At 40.6% G+C, this 18,520-nt stretch overlaps 1 long non-coding RNA gene across 2 annotated transcripts in view; it reads left to right on the top strand.

The window, feature by feature from the left end:
• Nucleotides 1–18,520, top strand: part of LOC135056608 (uncharacterized) — a 150,244-nt gene that overhangs the window by 61,033 nt on the left and 70,691 nt on the right. The window contains exons 2-4 of one of the 2 annotated variants that reach the window (XR_010244026.1): nucleotides 7,041–7,123; nucleotides 10,147–10,385; nucleotides 13,938–13,992. This is a non-coding gene — a long non-coding RNA (uncharacterized LOC135056608). Of the gene's footprint in view, nucleotides 1–7,040; nucleotides 7,124–10,146; nucleotides 10,386–13,919; nucleotides 13,993–18,520 lie in introns of both variants that reach the window. The other variant, XR_010244025.1, reaches the window with a different exon arrangement.

Here is an 18,520-nt window from a genome sequence, read left to right as displayed (position 1 = left end):
CAGATCAGTGTCAAGGATGACACCTAGGCAGCGAGCTTGTGGGGTAGGGTTGATTGTTTAGTTTTCAACAGTGATAGAGATATCAGGTTGGCAACTACTATTGGCCGGTGGAAATACAATTAACTCTGTTTTTGAAATATTAAGTTTGAGGTTGTGAGATGTCATCCAAGATGAAATGGCAGAAAGGCATTCAGTGACACAGCCCAATACAGATGGTGACAAATCTGGGGAGGATAGGTAGATTTGAGTATCATCTGTTTATAGAATTTAGAGATGTGCGGCGGGCACTTTCGTGTTTTGTGTTTTGGTTCTGGTTCCATGCTCGTGTTTTGGATCTGGATTGGTTTTGCCAAAACCACCCTTTCGTGTTTTGGTTTTGGATCTGGATGATTTTTGAAAAAACATAAAAACAACTAAAATCACATAATTTGGGGGTAATTTGATCCTACGGTATTATTAACCTCAATAACATTCATTTCCACTTATTTCCAGTCTATTCTGAACACCTCACACCTCACAGTATTGTTTTTAGGCCAAAAGGTTGCACCAAGGTGGCTGGATGACTAAGCTAAGTGTGCGGCACAAACACCTGGCCCATCTGGGAGTGGCACTGCAGTGTCAGACAGGATGGCAGATTTAAAAAATAGGCCCCAAACAGAACATGATGCAAAGAAGGAAAAAGAGGTGCAATTAGGTAGCTGGATGGCTAAGCTAAGCGACACAAGTGTGCGGCACAAACACCTGGCCCATCTAGGAGTGGCACTGCAGTTGCAGACAGGATGGCACTTAAAAAAACTAGGCCCCAAACAGCACATCATGCAAAGAAGAAAAAGAGGAGCAATGAGGTAGCTGTATGACTAAGCTAAGCGACACAAGTGTGTGGCACAAACACCTGGCCTATCTAGGAGTGGCACTGCAGTGTCAGACAGGATGGCAGATTTAAAAAATGGCCCCAAACAGAACATGATGCAAAGAAGAAAAAGAGGTGTAATTAGGTAGCTGTATGACTAAGCTAAGCGACACCAGTGTGTGGCACAAACACCTGGCCTATCTAGGAGTGGCACTGCAATTGCAGACAGGATGGCACTTAAAAAAACTAGGCCCCAAACAGCACATCATGCAAAGAAGAAAAAGAGGAGCAATGAGGTAGCTGTATGACTAAGCTAAGCGACACAAGTGTGTGGCACAAACACCTGGCCTATCTAGGAGTGGCACTGCAGTGTCAGACAGGATGGCAGATTTAAAAAATGGCCCCAAACAGAACATGATGCAAAGAAGAAAAAGAGGTGTAATTAGGTAGCTGTATGACTAAGCTAAGCGACACCAGTGTGTGGCACAAACACCTGGCCTATCTAGGAGTGGCACTGCAATTGCAGACAGGATGGCACTTAAAAAAACTAGGCCCCAAACAGCACATCATGCAAAGAAGAAAAAGAGGAGCAATGAGGTAGCTGTATGACTAAGCTAAGCGACACAAGTGGGCGGCACAAACAATATGGGACGTGCTGGAATTTTCCCAGATGTAATACACGCGCAATATTGGTGGCACAGGAGAGCGTACCCCTAAACCACACACACACACACACACACGGCAAAGCCTGCAAAATTAATTTGGATAATAACCCTTTTATTTGGAGCTATTATAATATTATGCAGCACAGGCGAGCGTACCCCTACACAACACAGGGAAAACCCTGTCAAAATTATTTGGATAATTATATACAGTAAGTAATGTATATAACCCAGAGGTTCCCAAACTGTGTGCCGTGGCTCCCTGGGGTGCCTCGGGACACTTGCAGGGGTGCCCTGGGTTTGTGGTCCAGGACCAATTCAAATTATTAATGGTCAATATAATAGGCAAAACCAGTGCTGGTGGCTGCCAGTCATAAAATATGTGGCCAAATTGAAGCAAATCTTGTCCCTCACCACACCACTGACCCTAAGGATGACATATAAATGCGATCTACTTAATGTAATATTTCTTTCTAAATTTCTCAATAAGACATTTTTGGCCTTGGGGTGCCGTGCAAAAAATTATTATATTCTAGGGCGCCGTGATTCAAAAAAGTTTGTAAACCACTGATATAACCCTTTTATTTGGAGTACATAATTTACAGCACAGGACACCACCACTGGACTTATGGCAGCACAAGACACCACCACTGGACTGATGCAGCACAAGACAGCACCACTGGACTGAACTTATACGGCAGTACATCTGGACTTATACGGCAGTACCACTGGACTGGATTTATACAGCAGGATCACTGTACTTATACGCCAGTACCACTGGAATTATACGGCAGTATCACTGGAATTATATGGTAGTACCACTGGACTTATACGGCAGTACCACTGGACTGGATTTATATGGCAGTATCACTGGAATTATACGGCAGTACCACTGGACTTATATGGCAGTATCACTGGACTGGATTTATATGACAGTATCACTGGACTTATACGCCAGTACCACTGGAATTATACGGCAGTATCACTGGAATTATATGGCAGTATCACTGGACTTATACGGCAGTACCACTGGACTGGATTTATATGGCAGTATCACTGGATTTATATGCCAGTACCACTGGATTTATATGGCAGTATCACTGGAATTATACAGCAGTATCAGTAGAATTATACGGCAGTACCACTGGACATATACGTCAATACCACTGGACTGGATTTATACGGCGTATCACTGGACTTATACGCCAGTACTACTGGAATTATACGGCAGTATCACTGGAATTATACAGCAGTATCGCTGGAACTATACGGCAGTACCACTGGACTTATATGGCAGTACCGCTGGACTAGATTTATACTGCAGTATCACTGGATTTATATGCCAGTACCACTGGATTTATATGGCAGTATCACTGGAATTATACAGCAGTATCAGTGGAATTATACGGCAGTACCACTGGATTTATACGGCAGTACCACTGGACTGGATTTATACGGCGGTATTACTGGACTTATACGCCAGTAATACTGGAATTATACGGCAGTATCACTGGAATTATACAGCAGTATCGCTGGAATTATATGGCAGTATCACTGGACTTATACGGCAGTACCGCTGGACTGGATTTATACGGCAGTATCACTGGATTTATACGCCAGTACCACTGGAATTACAGTGTACGGCAGTATCACTGGAATTATACAGCAGTATCACTGGAATTATAAGGCAGTACCACTGGACTTATACAGCAGTACCACTGGACTGGATTTATACGGCAGTATCACTGGACTTATATGCCAGAACCACTGGAATTATACAGCAGTGTCACTGGAATTATACGGCAGTATCACTGGAATTATACACCAGTACCACTGGATTTATACGGCAGTACCACTGGACATATACGGCAGTATCACTGGATTTTTACAGCAGTACCACTGGACATATACGGCAGTATCACTGGAATTATATGGCAGTACCGCTGGACATATACTGCAGTATCACTGGAATTATATGGCATTACCACTGGGCATATACGGCAGTATCAATGGATTTATATGGCAGTACCACTGGACATATACGGCAGTATCACTGGACATATACAGCAATATCACTGGATGTATACGGCAGTACCACTGGAGATATACAGCAGCTCAGGGACACCACCACTGGACTGATGCAGGACAACACAGCACCACTGCAATGGACTGGACTTATACAGCAGCATTGGTCATATGTTAGCAGAGGACACCTCCACTGTAACTGGACTGATGCAGCACAAGACACTACTACTGTACTGATACAGGACAACACAGCACCACTGCAATAGGCTGGACTTAGACAGCAGCACTGGACATATGGCAACAGAGGACACCACCACTGTGACTGGACTGATGCAGCACAATAAACCACCACTGAATTGATGCAGCACAACACAGCACCACTGCAATAGACTGGATTTATACAGCAGCACTGGACATATGGCAGCAGAGGACACCACCACTGTGACTGGACTGATGCAGCACAATACAGCACCACTGAACTGATGCAGCACAACACAGCACCACTGGACTGGACTTATACAGCAGCACTGGACATATGGCAGCAAAGGACACCACCACTGTGACTGGACTGATGCAGCACAAGACACTACCACTGTACTGATGCAGGACACTGAAGGACACTGAGGACGGAGACACGTCCTCTCGCTACACTCTCCAATGCCGGAGTGAAAATGGCAAATGGGATCCAAACCCCGCGAGAATCCAAAAGCGGGATGATGACATTTTGCCTTGTTCTGGTTTCCGAGTCAGGCGGAAAAACCCGAGCCTGACTCGGATCTGGGCTTGGGTAGTGAAGTTAGGGGGGGTTCGGTTCTCAGAGAACTGAACCCGCTTATCTCTATTACTGATGATACTGAAATCTAAAAGAGCTGATTAGTTTACCAAGAGATGAGGTATAGATTGAGAAAAGCAGAGGACCTAAGACTGAGCTTTGCGGTACTACAACTGAAAGAGGTAGCGAAGAGGAGGTAGATTCAGAGAAGCGAACACAGTTAAGTCAAAAGCCCCATAAAATGCTCTGATTTGCATTCAAGGGAATCAATATACTGTATATCTCATTCTTTAGTGCTCAGTGAGGCATATTACCTTATTTTCAATTTTGGAAACCATTTAATGAATATTGGATTCTCCACTATGATTTAGTTTGTATTTTTTTGCCAATATATGAATTTGAGGTTAATACATACATACATGGATGTAATGAAAAACCCATGTGGATAGATTTGAGCTAACATTTTCAACATGTAATCCCAGGGTTACCTTGGATAGGGTTAAGGAGTACTTTAGTCTGTTGCATAAAGTTCAAAATAATATTACCTTTATTAGTAAAGCAAAAATTACAGGGTCGGACTAACACACAGGGGTATAGGGGAAACCCCTGGTGGGTCCCACTGCTTGAGGGCTCACCCCTCCTCTAAGGATCAGGTTCAAGTCTGGGCACTTCAATTATACATTATACGTATGTTACATTATACTGCACAGGACTATGGTGAATTGCTGTCCTTAATCAGGTACACCCCATAAGTATGGGCCCTTACCACTGCAACCCTCTGGTTGGCCCTTCATACTGCAGTCCGACACTGATAAAGTATAACAAAAGCATAAATCAGGGCTTGCTGTAAATGTAATAATATGAGTGAGGTGTTTTGGACGCACAAACAGATACTGTATTTTCTTGGTACTGTACTGTACTGTACTTGGTCAACATTTACCACAATTTTTGGTACAATACAAATGGATTGAGAGACCCTAGGTCAGAGGAACCATCTGGGTCAGAGGGACCATTTGGTTCTCTACCCACTTATGTTCTATGTGATGCCTCATACATCCACTATTTATCAGTATATTATAAAGCTATTGCTTTCTAAATTGTTACTTTTTTTTTTACATGTGTGGTACTCCGGTCCCTGGGTGTACCGACTCATGTTGGTGCAATGTAACTGTATATACTGTATATAAGTATTTACTTGTATAAAAGGTATGCTTGTTTATTATTTTCATAAGTGTAAATATTTTCTATCTTTATACATGTTATACAAGTTAACTTTTGTAAATACCTGGGAAACGAAATACAAAACAATACAGATGTGTCTATTTATATCTTTTCCGCAATGCGCATGTGACTTATGAGTTTCCAGGGGCATGCGTATGCATATCTTTGCATGTGCAAGTGTATGCAGCATGGCCCGGCATAGCATTATCGCGATGCATGCACCTATGCGTATGCATCGCGGCAACATTATATGTTGACACATCTGTACGTGCACCAACGAATTTAAAATGCCTGTCCATTAGGTTGAACTCCTTGTAGGGAAGTAATATTGTATGGTATTAATCTTCAGGAGGAATAAATGAGTAGTGTAATAGGATAGATATATATATATATATATATATATATATACATAGCAATATATACTTTATATAGACATCATTAGTAATAATGAAAAGTTTAATGCTCTAACAAAGACTTATTTTGTAAATATTGTTATATTTCACTGTCTCTTATAGCAGTTGCAAAGGAATTATATGTTGTTTGCATAAGTGTAAATTCTAGCCAATTTGCAGTCCAGATTTCCTGTTGAATAAATATTTATTTATACTTGAAAAGTGTGTGTGATACATACATTTTATTATGAACACTTATCTGTGCAACTATCGGAATTGGCGAAACTATTGATTTACCTATTATATAATATTTCCTTGAATAAAGAAATTCTTAAGTGTATTTTTCATGTCTGGGACAATCCTCTTTACTTTTGTTGTGGAAGAACTAGACAAAGGAAACCAAGACAGTGCAGAATGATCCGTCCTTATCCGGTGAGGTATAAGAACACCATAAACTTAACATTGCTTTAGATAACCAAGTGGGGTATCACACATGTTTCTTGACAAGCAATGTATGATCAAAATCACTAGAATAGTCTTGAATTGATTTTCTAACCTGTAAAACAGAGATTGTCTTGCAAAATCAAGCTAGGTGTGGTGATTGTGTTTGATTTTGAGCAATAAAAAAAAATCCTCTATACATCAGAGCTTTTTCCATATTTTTTCAATGTCCCATTCATTTCAGTGGGGTTTTTAGTGACAAGTACAAACCTTTTTTTGTAGTAATGTAAATGGGCTTGGTGAAATTAATGGAACTCAAGTGCACTATAAATAGTTTTTTTCCCCTTAGAGTGAAGGTAGTAATAAGGATATTACAGGCATAAATTCATGATATGGGGATTAATTAATGATAATGGAGTTAATGCATAAAAAGGTGTTTACTTAGAATCGTTTCTGCAAACGAGCCATGAATAAAGCAAACATGGGTGTAAATGGTGCAAATTCGGTACAAAATAGAAGTTTCAAATACACCATTTTTTGCCCAGCATGTTAGACATGTGTGTCTACTTAAGCATTACTGAGTACTCAAATCTAATGCTTTTAAAAGGGAACTAAGCACCTGCATCAAGTTTTCTGATGGTAGAATGGCTGAGCATTTGTTGTTTGTTACATTCAAGGTGCTGTGAAATTCCTGAGAATCTACCATCAGGCTGGAAGGACCCAGGCTCATGAAACTGAAAAGAATCAGCATGTTGTGGAGGTACTGCTGAGGCAGTGCAGGCCTCATTTTTTTTTAGAGGGTGTTTGAACCTGGACACATTCGTCAATAGTGAGTTCATAGAGATGTTCTTGCTAAATCATTACAACATATTCCATGTAAAAAGAAACATTTGTGATGATCCGCAACAAGATACCCCCTTGTTCATAAATGGATAACGAAATTCCAAACAGAACAAACATACAAGGGGTAATTCTACAGTGAAAACCAAATGCCTATAATTACTGTAGTAGATTCACCATAGATACAGGGTTGGTGTTGCTCCCCAGAGTCAGAAGGATAAATAGAACTAGAAGGAGAAAAGAAGACTCTATTTTGGGGGCACTCTTCAAAATACAGACAGGGCCAAATATATCCACAAGTATCATTAAAATATAACCTTTAATTGTTCCTTAAAATGGGGAAAAGAGAAAGGAGAAAAAAACACATATATACCTTAGGATCAAATATTAATCACAGAGGTGTTCAGAGAACACTGATATGCTCACTATGGAGCGTATTATTTAAACCAAATAAGGTGCCTCACTGTTGGAACAACCAAAACCATATATAGGTAGTGTATTCACCTATCGTCTGCTACTACATTTCAAAACACTTATATTATTATTTAGCAACCTTGTATATGTAGGTTCACCAAATACCCAAATGATAATTGTAAAGTGTTGATAATGCAGAAATGCCCATCACAGATACCTAGGGTGGGATGTACTAATGTAAGTAGCTGTACTGCTATCCACGTTAGAGCGGTTGCGGCGCCTTGATATCAAAGGACATTGATGCCAGAGAGTGCAGCGATGTGAGCTAGCCTACAGGTGAAACGCGTTATTAGCACGGCTGGAATCAGCATGGCAATGTCGCCTTGTTAATATGGAATCACTGGTTCTACAACCGACATATACTGCTTTGCCCGAGATCACCTCTGCTACCTAGTACGGTAATCTCTCTTGTTTTCGGCTAGCTCTCATCCACGGATTGCGGTGCAGCGTCCTTGCTATGTCCTTTGATATCAAGGCGCCGCAACCGCTCTAACGTGGATAGCAGTACAGCTACTTATCTCTCTTTCTGTCAGCAATACCCCAACCGCTGCTGCCTTCTTATTTACCGTCCGCTGTATCGGTCCTAGTGACCAGAGTGCATGACGGAGAAACGATCTCAGCGGCAGGACTGGGGTTGCTGTTAAACTCTCCCTATTCTAGCCGGGTTTGCTGTTAAATTCTCTTCATTCTAGCCCCAACACACACTGCTCAGTGGCTTCGTTTTTATACTTTAGCCCACAGTTGAAAAAGTAACTGATTGTGTAAGGATGAGCTTAATGATTATCAACATGCTGACAATGTAACACCTGGAATATATCTATTAAAGGGAAAGTACACTGCCAATTGATAATGTAAAGAACGGACTTGTGGTGAAAATTATTAAGATGAGAATGTGCAGGGCATTAGTTTAATGTGGAATCTCCTTATGCCGCTTCTCTGCCGTCACTTATTACCCATTAGGCAGTAATTGCTTAAAAATTCGGCTAACACTCATCCCCGGATTGTGGTACAGTATCCTGCAATGTCCTATGATATCAGGACATCTCATCCGCTCTAACAGGGAAAGCAGTACGGCCATCTATCTTCCTTCTGGTCAGAATCTTCCAGGTCGCTGCCCTCTCATCCGCCGGCTGCTGTGTCAGTAACTTGGTTTGAGCTCATGACGGCGAGACAGCAGAAGTAGCGTTCCATGGCATACTGACCTACTTTTCCATCCTCTCCTTTCTCTGTTATGATTACCAAATTGTTTATATTTGGGTTATGATTGAGCAGCAATATTTAAATATACTGTTATGTAAACTTGTTTTCATTCACCCATGAAAATATTGTAAGGGTGGTGTTGGCCATTTCTTTAGCCTGGGTTTCAAACAAAACAATTTGGTTGCTATTTCCAGAATTTACTGAATGGCTAACGAGAGAGAATTAATAATAAAAATAAAAAAAGCAAACATTAATCAACTGATAAACAAGAGGTACTAGGTATCTGTGATGGGCATTTCTGCATTTTCAACACTTTACAATTATCATTTGGGTATTTGGTGAACCTACATATACAAGGTTGCTAAATAATAATATAAGTGTTTTGAAATGTAGTAGCAGACGATAGGTGAATACACTACCTATATATGGTTTTGGTTGTTCCAACAGTGAGGCACCTTATTTGGTTTAAATAATACGCTCCATAGTGAGCATATCCGTGTTCTCTGAACACCTCTGTGATTAATATTTGATCCTAAAGTATATATGTGTTTTTTTCTCCTTTCTCTTTTCCCCATTTTAAGGAACAATTAAAGGTTATATTTTAATGATACTTGTGGATATATTTGGCCCTGTCTGTATTTTGAAGAGTGCCCCCAAAATAGAGTCTTCTTTTCTCCTTCTAGTTCAACATATTCCATGTGTAAGACATAGTCAGACTGGACCTAAACCCTGAGACAGCATGCTCATGCTCTGTCTCAGGCCTGGATAAAATCCTGGCTGTGTTGCACTTTCTGAGTACTGGGAGTTATCAGTATGTGACTGGCAGAGTTATTGTGGGTCTCACAGGCCACCCTATCCAGATACTTCACCCAGGTGCTGGATCCTTTTCAGCACCACATAGATGCCTCTATCTGCTTCCCTAGCCAGGAGTCACAGTGGCATACAGTCAAGGTAGCTTTTTATTGCATTACGGCTTGCCCAATGTTCTAGGTGCGATTGACTGCACACACATTGGGCTGAGACCACCTAGAGGCAGTCAGCAGATCTGCCTGAATCATGCACTCTCTACTAATGTGCTGGTGGTTTGTAATGCAAGCATGAAAATCATGAGTGTTGTGGAGAGTTACACTGACACATGTCATGACAAATACCAGGGGGTTGGCTGCTGGGTATGTTATAATATCAATGTCTTATTAATGATATCACACAAACCACTATGGTACTTACTGTAATTACTAATATTCACACTCCATTATCTTTATGTTTCAGGCGTTTCATGGTTTGGCTGTTTCTCCTGGCTTCTGACTCCATATTAGCTTCCTAATTCCCTTGCTGAACACAAATATAATCATGCACATAAAGCCACTTGATCTGTTTGCAACAACATCTGCCACATGATTATGTAGAAGACAATGAACAAGTATTGGAGTTAGTTCCATCTGGTGACAACTTTAGCACAGAATCAGGGAGACAGGCAAGGCAACAGATGATTGAGGAGTACTTCAACAGTAAGTATATGGCTCTCATGAATTTTTTAATAAACGTTTCAAAATCTACTAGTATACTACTGCAGGGCCGCAACTGGGGAGAAGGAAGGTTGGGAACATTACCCTGGAACAGGATCAGAAGGGCCACCAAGACAGCCCCCCTAACAACGCCTCTGAAGCAGAGGCCACTTAGGGACCAATGAAGCTGCCACCTGACAAGAAGCTGCAGGGGCAAACACAGGATTTACTCAGGGGGGTTTCCGTCTGGGTGTGCATGTATAATATATACAGTATGTATTATAAAAGAAAGAAAAAAATAAAGAAAAGGAAATAAATAAATATATATATATATAAAACTAATGGTGTGTCACTCCAAAGAAAAAATTCTCACTGCGGCTCCAGCTATATAATCAGCGTTAAAACGTTGAGGGCACCCAGCATTTTACTTTTTTATGTGACTGTGCAGGTCTGCAGGGCATATGCATGTATGTATAACACATTTATGTATTTTTCTTTTCTTTTCACACAGCACACACACCTTCATACAGTACATACATACACACGCACTCACAAGCAAACACATACACAAGCACGCACACAAACATACATACATAAACATACACACACAAACGTCAACCTTACATTTTATACATACCAGGTTGGGGCTTAAAGAGCAGGCGGGCGGCACTATGAGGATGGAGGGAGCTGCTGTGGTCGAGCATGCGCAGCCAGCAGCTCCCTCCAGACTTTCTTTGTGCAGAGAGCTACGGAGCTCTCTGATACTGCAGCTCCGCGATCGCGATTGCGAATGCGGTCGCGGCTTTTATTGAGATGGAGACACAGCTGTCTCCGTCCCTAAAATTAAATGTTCGGCTCAGGGGGGGTTTCCAGGTACTTGGAAACCCCCCTGCGTGCGCCACTGAGCTGAGTGCACTGCAATGAAGAAACTGAAAATAAACTACAGTTCCCAGCAGCCCTTGCATGTATGTATGGGTTATTATTTCATTTTTTCTTTATCTCTAGCCAAAATTAATGAAAAGTATAAAGGTGATTAGCCAACCCCTCTTCAAGAAGCTTTACAGTAGCTATGAGCCCTTTGCAAAACCATGCCTCATAAGTGATTGCCCCTTTAAAAAAATGTCAGAGAAAATTGTATTGAGGTCTAAATGATGGTATCTACAGACCAAACAATAATGTTCTTTGTATCAGAAACACACCCTTATGGTTTACTTGTTCACAAATTATTATTTTTTAAGCCTTTGTTTTTTGTTTGTTAAAAACATGTGGCTTGTACTCCATAGAGAACCCTCTTATTTATGTGGTATGTATGTGTTCTACAAACATGATGTTCTCAATTAGCAATGTGCTGCACATTGGGGGTCATTCCGAGCTGATCGCTCGCTAGCTACTTTTAGCAGCCGTGCAAACGCATTGTCGCCGCCCACCAGGGAGTGTATTTTCGCTTTGCAGAAGTGCGAACGCTTGTCTAGCAGAGCACCTGCAAAATCATTTTGTGCAAAACAAGACCAGCCCTGTAGGTTCTCTTCGTGTGCGTTGATTCTAAAGACGGAGGGACGGCTTTTGACATCACACACCCGCCAGCGTTCTCCCAGCCACGCCTGCGTTTTTCCCAACACGCCTGCCTTTTTCTAAGCACTCCCTGAAAACGGTCAGTTGCCACCCAGAAACGCCAAGTTCATGTCAATCTTCCTGCATTCGGCCATGCGACTGAAAGCTTCGCTAGAACCTGTGCAAAACCACGATGCTCTTTGTACCCGTACGTCGCATGTGCGCATTGTGGTGCATACGCATGTGCAGATTAGCCATTTGTTTCACTGAATGCTGCGCTGCGAACAACGGCAGCTAGCAATCAACTCAGAATGACCCCCATTGTTTAAAGTGTACATTGTTATTTGTTAAGATGTTGCCCATAGCAACCAATATATTTTTTTATTTTTTTTATCAATAAGTAGACATAACAGTTTTGTTAAATCTGTTAAATCTGCTTGCCTGAGTTTGTTTGTTTTGTACAACTTCTCAACAATTCTAAGCCCATACTGTTTTAAGTGTAGGCAACATGTGTGTATTTCTGGACAGAATAACATCTTACAAAAAAGGTTCAACAATTACTCCAGTTTAAAATAAAAACATTAAGGGGCCGATTGAGCATGACACACTGAAGTGCGGAAATTGCTAATCGGTGATTTCCTCGCTTCTGGACATGCACGCACGCCACTGCGGAGGATTTAAACTGTGACTGCAGTCTAAATGACGGCGACGGGTGGTGATGGTGTGGCATCGCGTAACTTTCTGGGCAGCGTTTTGGTGTGAGGGGGCGCGATCCGGACAATGGAGGAGTGTCCAGACTGTTTGTGGGTGACATGCAGCGATGGTGTGACATCACATTCAGCCGCTGCGGCCCAAAACATGGCGGCCTGGCGACTGCCAGGGGGCTACCCTAAAGATTGCGAGCACTTTGCTGTTTAGCAAAGTGCTCGTATTTTAGTGGGGGGAAGGACCCAGCATGCTGGACGGCCCCCGGCATGCTAGTGGAAGGAGTTGTAGTTTCGCGGTTTGTCACAAACTACAACTCATGCTAAATTAGGCCCTAATTATCTTTAAGTATACTGTATATTCTCCATTTCTCAGATTACAGATGACCTCTAGGTGTGAAGCTTCTGCACTGTAGCCCACGCCCCCACCACATTAGCACAGTGAATACATTTACAAACTTCCCAGAGGAGTAGATAGTGTGGATTTACACCATGAGATGAATGAATTTGGGTCAGGTAAAATGATAAACAGTTGTGGGTGTAACTGGTCAATGGGCAAACTTAAGTAACGTCAGAAAGCAATTTCCAATTATATGCGCCCAATGCCAGCTTCTCATGTTTATGGTACATTATTGTCTACCCTGGTGACCCATGTAGGTGGACAGCCCTCTGGGTTGTAAAGCAGTTGTTTCACATGTGCACAATGAATGCATTTCTGGAGTTGCCATAGGCATGCTTTGTGGGGTGGTGCCTCCTGAAGTGCTGGTGTTTGACTCTTGAAGGTGTACTACCAGTTGTGTGCCCAAATTACTAATGGTACCATTTAAGTCCCTTATAGTAATGTTCTGTGAGTCCATTAATCATATCACAGTTTCTTGATCTGCAATGTTGGAATCTAGCAGGTGTAAGTAAATTTGGTGGGACTTTTGATTGTCCTCCATTAGTCGAAGAAAGGAATCGTGGAAGTGGTTAACGTCACGCCTCATTTGTTCCAGGGTTTTAGCGACTCTGGTGACCTCTGTGGTTAAATGAGTGACATTTCTGTTTATTCGTTGGGTGTTTTTTGCCTAGGTTTCCATTTGTTGTACTTGTATTTTTAGATAGTCCAGTTGGTGGGTTTGTTGAGTTGCCCAGGTAGACCAAAACAATTGCTCTGGATTGGGTGGTGGTGATGTTAGGCTCATCTGTGCAGCTGGTGATGCCAACATTGGTGGTGTTGGGGGTGGTTGTGATATAGAAGGGATTTTTGTCAGATTCAGTGTGTATGTTTGCTCCGTTTCAGGTGCACCCTCTTTTGCAGGCTGCTGCTTCAGTTGGGTATCTTCCTCTGAATCTACAGTAAAGAAGAGATACGTGTAAGTATAGTTTAAAATAATAAGTGTATTGTTCTTGATAAGTTTTTTTTAATTACTACATTTTATTTTGTTTGCTTTTCAAACACTACTGTACAGTAGTTGTATTATGTGTGAACAAAATTGCGTGTGATGTAATGGTTTGAATCTGGAGTCATGTGGAGTCATGTGTTGAGGGGACTGCAAGATGGTGCTTGGTGGCTTAGGTGACAATTTATCTGTTTTTTTTGTTATCTATTCTTTTAGTTTTGTTTTTTATCTGCTTTTTTTGTCATGTAAATTACCAACTAACTCTTCATCCTCAACATGACGCTGAGTAGACGCAAGTCTCTGGGCAGACTTCTTCTGGACTGTAATTGTAATAGATTCTCATGTCATTTAAAAGTGTATATTCTCATGTTTTTAAAAACTTTGATTTAATACATATCTGTTGGCTTACATTTGGTTACACTTGTAATTACAATTAGCTCAAGAACGTAAATGATGCATGATGTTTTCATAAGAATGCAACCAAACCACAAATCTCAATTAAAATATTATTGCTCAACAAAAGTTAAATAAACATCAATTCACACTATTGGACCACAAAATCCTGGATGCTGTTGCATTGAATGTTTATTTCCACATTACAACAAATGTCAATTTGTAATGTTTGATTATAATGAATTACCAAATACACTGTTTTAGATATTTATTTTTTGTAATACAGGTTGAGTATCCCATATCCAAATATTCCGAAATACGGAATATTCCGAAATACGGACTTTTTTGAGTGAGAGTGACATAGTGAAACCTTTGTTTTTTGATGGCTCAATGTACACAAACTTTGTTTAATACACAAAGTTATTAATAATATTGTATTAAATGACCTTCAGGCTGTGTGTATAAGGTGTATATGAAACATAAATGATTTGTGTGAATGTATACACACTTTGTTTAATGCACAAAGTTATAAAAAATATTGGCTAAAATGACATTCAGGCTGTGTGTATAAGGTGTAAATGTAACATAAATGCATTCTGTGCTTAAACTTAGGTCCCATCACCATGATATCTCATTATGGTATGCAATTATTCCAAAATACGGAAAAATCCGATATCCAAAATACCTCTGGTCCCAAGCATTTTGGATAATGGATACTCAACCTGTAAAATACCTTTTGGTAGCTATCACAGCTGAGATTTGAAAACAATGCATGATTGTAGTACGTATGCCTGTGGTTTCCCAGATGTTGTGAAACTACAAGTACCAGCATGGCCACCAATAATATGGGAATGATAAAACTGTTTCTAGACATGCTGGAATTTGTAGTCTCACAACAGCTAAATCATAAGTGGGCAGGGCCTGTACTATACAATGTCTTCTCATATTACTATAAATCTAAACCTCTCTGCACATGTTACATCTACCCCACCTGCAATGCAGCATAGGTTTGCCCAATTGCTTACTTTTTTGGTTTGCGAACAAACCTGAATAATCCCCAATGTGTAGCTCCCAACACATATATAGCTTAAATATATATTATGCAGCAATGATTTCTAGCACTTACAAGAAATACAGTCAGTACCCCTTAAAGATGACATGCTGTCTAAGTTGCAAAAACTAACATTACATTCAGAGGCCTAACTGTTGGAGGCAATGGAGTGCCGCTGGGCTCCTGCTCTGTAGAGGGGGGGGGCACCTCTCCTCCTGCGTTCAGCGACACCATTCAATTAAGTTAATTGACAGCCAGTGCTATCTTTTCTGTGTCCGACTCCCCCACAAGTCCCTGCACCTTACAAGTTACACCCTCTTAATTATAGATGCACATTTTAAAAGAGTCACACCCAGGATTAGAACCCACAACCTATTACACTGGAAGCAGCCACCTTACTAATGGAGCTGATTGCTCCTGTACAGAAAGCATACACAGAAACGCAGAAACACTGACAATAACTTCAAAGATAAAGAACAAGACAGAAAAATGAGACAAACTATTAATAAACAATACAACATAGATCACAAGACAACTAAATATACCACCCATGTACTTAAAACTACCGCAGCTGTTCATTTTTATTTATTTTTTTAATTTGGAAGTTTAAAACAGTTGATTCCAAGGGGACTTTTTCCTGCGCAAGATTTGTCGATTTGAAAATTGACATGTAAAGCATAAAAAAAAAAATGAAATGAAAGCACTATTTATAAAATTCATGTTTAGTAGATTTTCTCCTTGTAAGTTTAATTACATAATCATAGAGAGTTTTACACAACCCATAGCCCACACATAACAAATGAAACCAGAAGTTGCTTAACCCACTTGCCTTTACTATATTAGTGCCCCCTCCTGCAGAGTAGAAATTATGTACATGGCATCAATGTAGAGGAGACCACAACTTGAAAGTAGAAGATATAAATCAGACTGATGAGGCTTGTACAAGTGATAGTGTTATTTGTTCTAAATTGCAAACAGATACCTCAACCATGTTCCAGTTGGGATTCATTTTACTGTGCTCATAAACATCTCCTGACTATGTTTCACAGCAATGTTCAGATGTTCTGGGCACAACATGCATTAACTCCTAAACCGAACTGGATGTTTGTGAGCAGTTATGGAATGGAACTGCATATTAAGGTTCATTTCCAAGACTTCATGTTAGAGTATAATAAGCAGGTGTACTAAGAAAGAAAATCAATACAGCCTTATCGCTTCCTTTATTCTAGATTGCACTAGCATCTTTCTTATTAAGATTGGATTTCTATGATGTTCTATTTCCCAACCTGATTTCCCATGGTGCATTATGATTGTAGAACAGTACAAGAGAAAACTCTCATTTCGGGAAAAGCTTCACAACCATGTGCAGTGTACACTCCTAGATACAGACAGTGCACAGCGTATAACAGTGACGTCATGACAGCACTTAAGTGGTACTTGCATAGTATTTCCAAGTTGTTCCCTCATTTTATATCAGTTTGGGATACCAGTTGATTAGCAGTAATGGACAGTGACTGTTAACTCAGCAGAGCTGCGTTGTGAATAGTAAAAAGATATATATATATATATATATATAAATATATATATATATATATATATATATATATATATATATATATACAGTCAGGTCCATAAATATTGGGACATTGACACAATTCTCATATTTTGGCCTCTATACACCACCACAATGGATTTGAAATTAAACAAACAAGATGTGCTTTAACGGCAGACTTTCCCCTTTCATTTGATGGTATTTACATCTAAATCAGGTGAACGGTGTAGGAATTACAACGGTTTCTATATGTGCCTTCCAATTTTTAAGGGACCAAAAGTAATGGGACAAACTAAATAATCCTAAATCAAACTTTCACTTTTTAATACTTTGTTGCAAATCCTTTGCAGTCAATTACAGCCTGAAGTCTGGAACACATAGACATCACCAGACGCTGGGTTTCATCCCTGGTGATGCTCTGCCAGGCCTCTACTGCAAATGTCTTCAGTTCCTGCTTGTTCTTGGGGCATTTTCCCTTCAGTTTTGTCTTCATTAAGTGAAATGCATGCTCAATCGGATTCAGGTAAGGTGATTGACTTGGCCATTGCATAACATCCCACTTATTTGCCTTAAAAAACTTTTTGGTTGCTTTCGCAGTATGCTTCGGGTCATTGTCCATCTGCACTGTGAAGCACCGTCCAATGAGTTCTGAAGCATTTGTCTGAATATGAGCAGATAATATTGCCCGAAACACTTCAGAATTCAACCTGCTGCTTTTGTCAGCAGTCACATTATCAATAAATACAAGGGAACCAGTTCCATTGGCAGCGATACATGCCCACGCCATGACACTACCACCACCATGCTTCACTGATGAGGTGGTATGTTTTGGATCATGAGCAGTTCCTTTCCTTCTCCATACTCTTCTCTTCCCATCACTCTGGTACAAGTTGATCTTTGTCTCATCTGTCCATAGGATGTTCCAGAACTGTAAAGGCTTTTTTAGATGTTGTTTGGCAAACTCTAATCTGCTCTTCCTGTTTTTGCGGCTCACCAATGGTTTACATCTTGTGGTGAATCCTCTATATTCACTCTTGTGAAGCCTTCTCTTGATTGTTGAGTTTGACACCTATACATCTACCTCCTGGAGAGTGTTCTCGATCTGGGCAACTGTTGTGAAGGGGTTTTTCTTCACCAGGGAAATAATTCTTCTGTCATCCACCACAGTTGTTTTCCGTGGTCTTCCAGGTCTTTTGGTGTTGCTGAGCTCGCCGGTGCGTTCTTTATTTTTAAGACTGTTCCAAACAGTTGATTTCGCCACACCTAATGTTTTTGCTATCTCTCTAATGGATTTGTTTTGATTTTTCAGCCTAATGATGGCTTGCTTCACTGAGAGTGGCAGCTCTTTGGATCTCATATTGAGAGCCGACAGCAACAGATTCCAAATGCAAATGTCACACCTGGAATCTACTCCAGTCCTTTTACATGCTTAATTACTGATGAAATAACGAGGGAATAGCCCACTCCTGTCCATGAAAAAGCTTTCGAGTTGATTGTCCCGTTAC

This window comes from Pseudophryne corroboree, chromosome 1 (genome assembly GCF_028390025.1).
Source record: "Pseudophryne corroboree isolate aPseCor3 chromosome 1, aPseCor3.hap2, whole genome shotgun sequence".
In the NCBI taxonomy this organism is placed as follows: Eukaryota; Metazoa; Chordata; class Amphibia; order Anura; family Myobatrachidae; genus Pseudophryne; species Pseudophryne corroboree.
The sequence above is the reverse complement of the archived record's forward strand: the minus strand, read 5'-3'. Positions and strand labels throughout refer to the sequence as shown.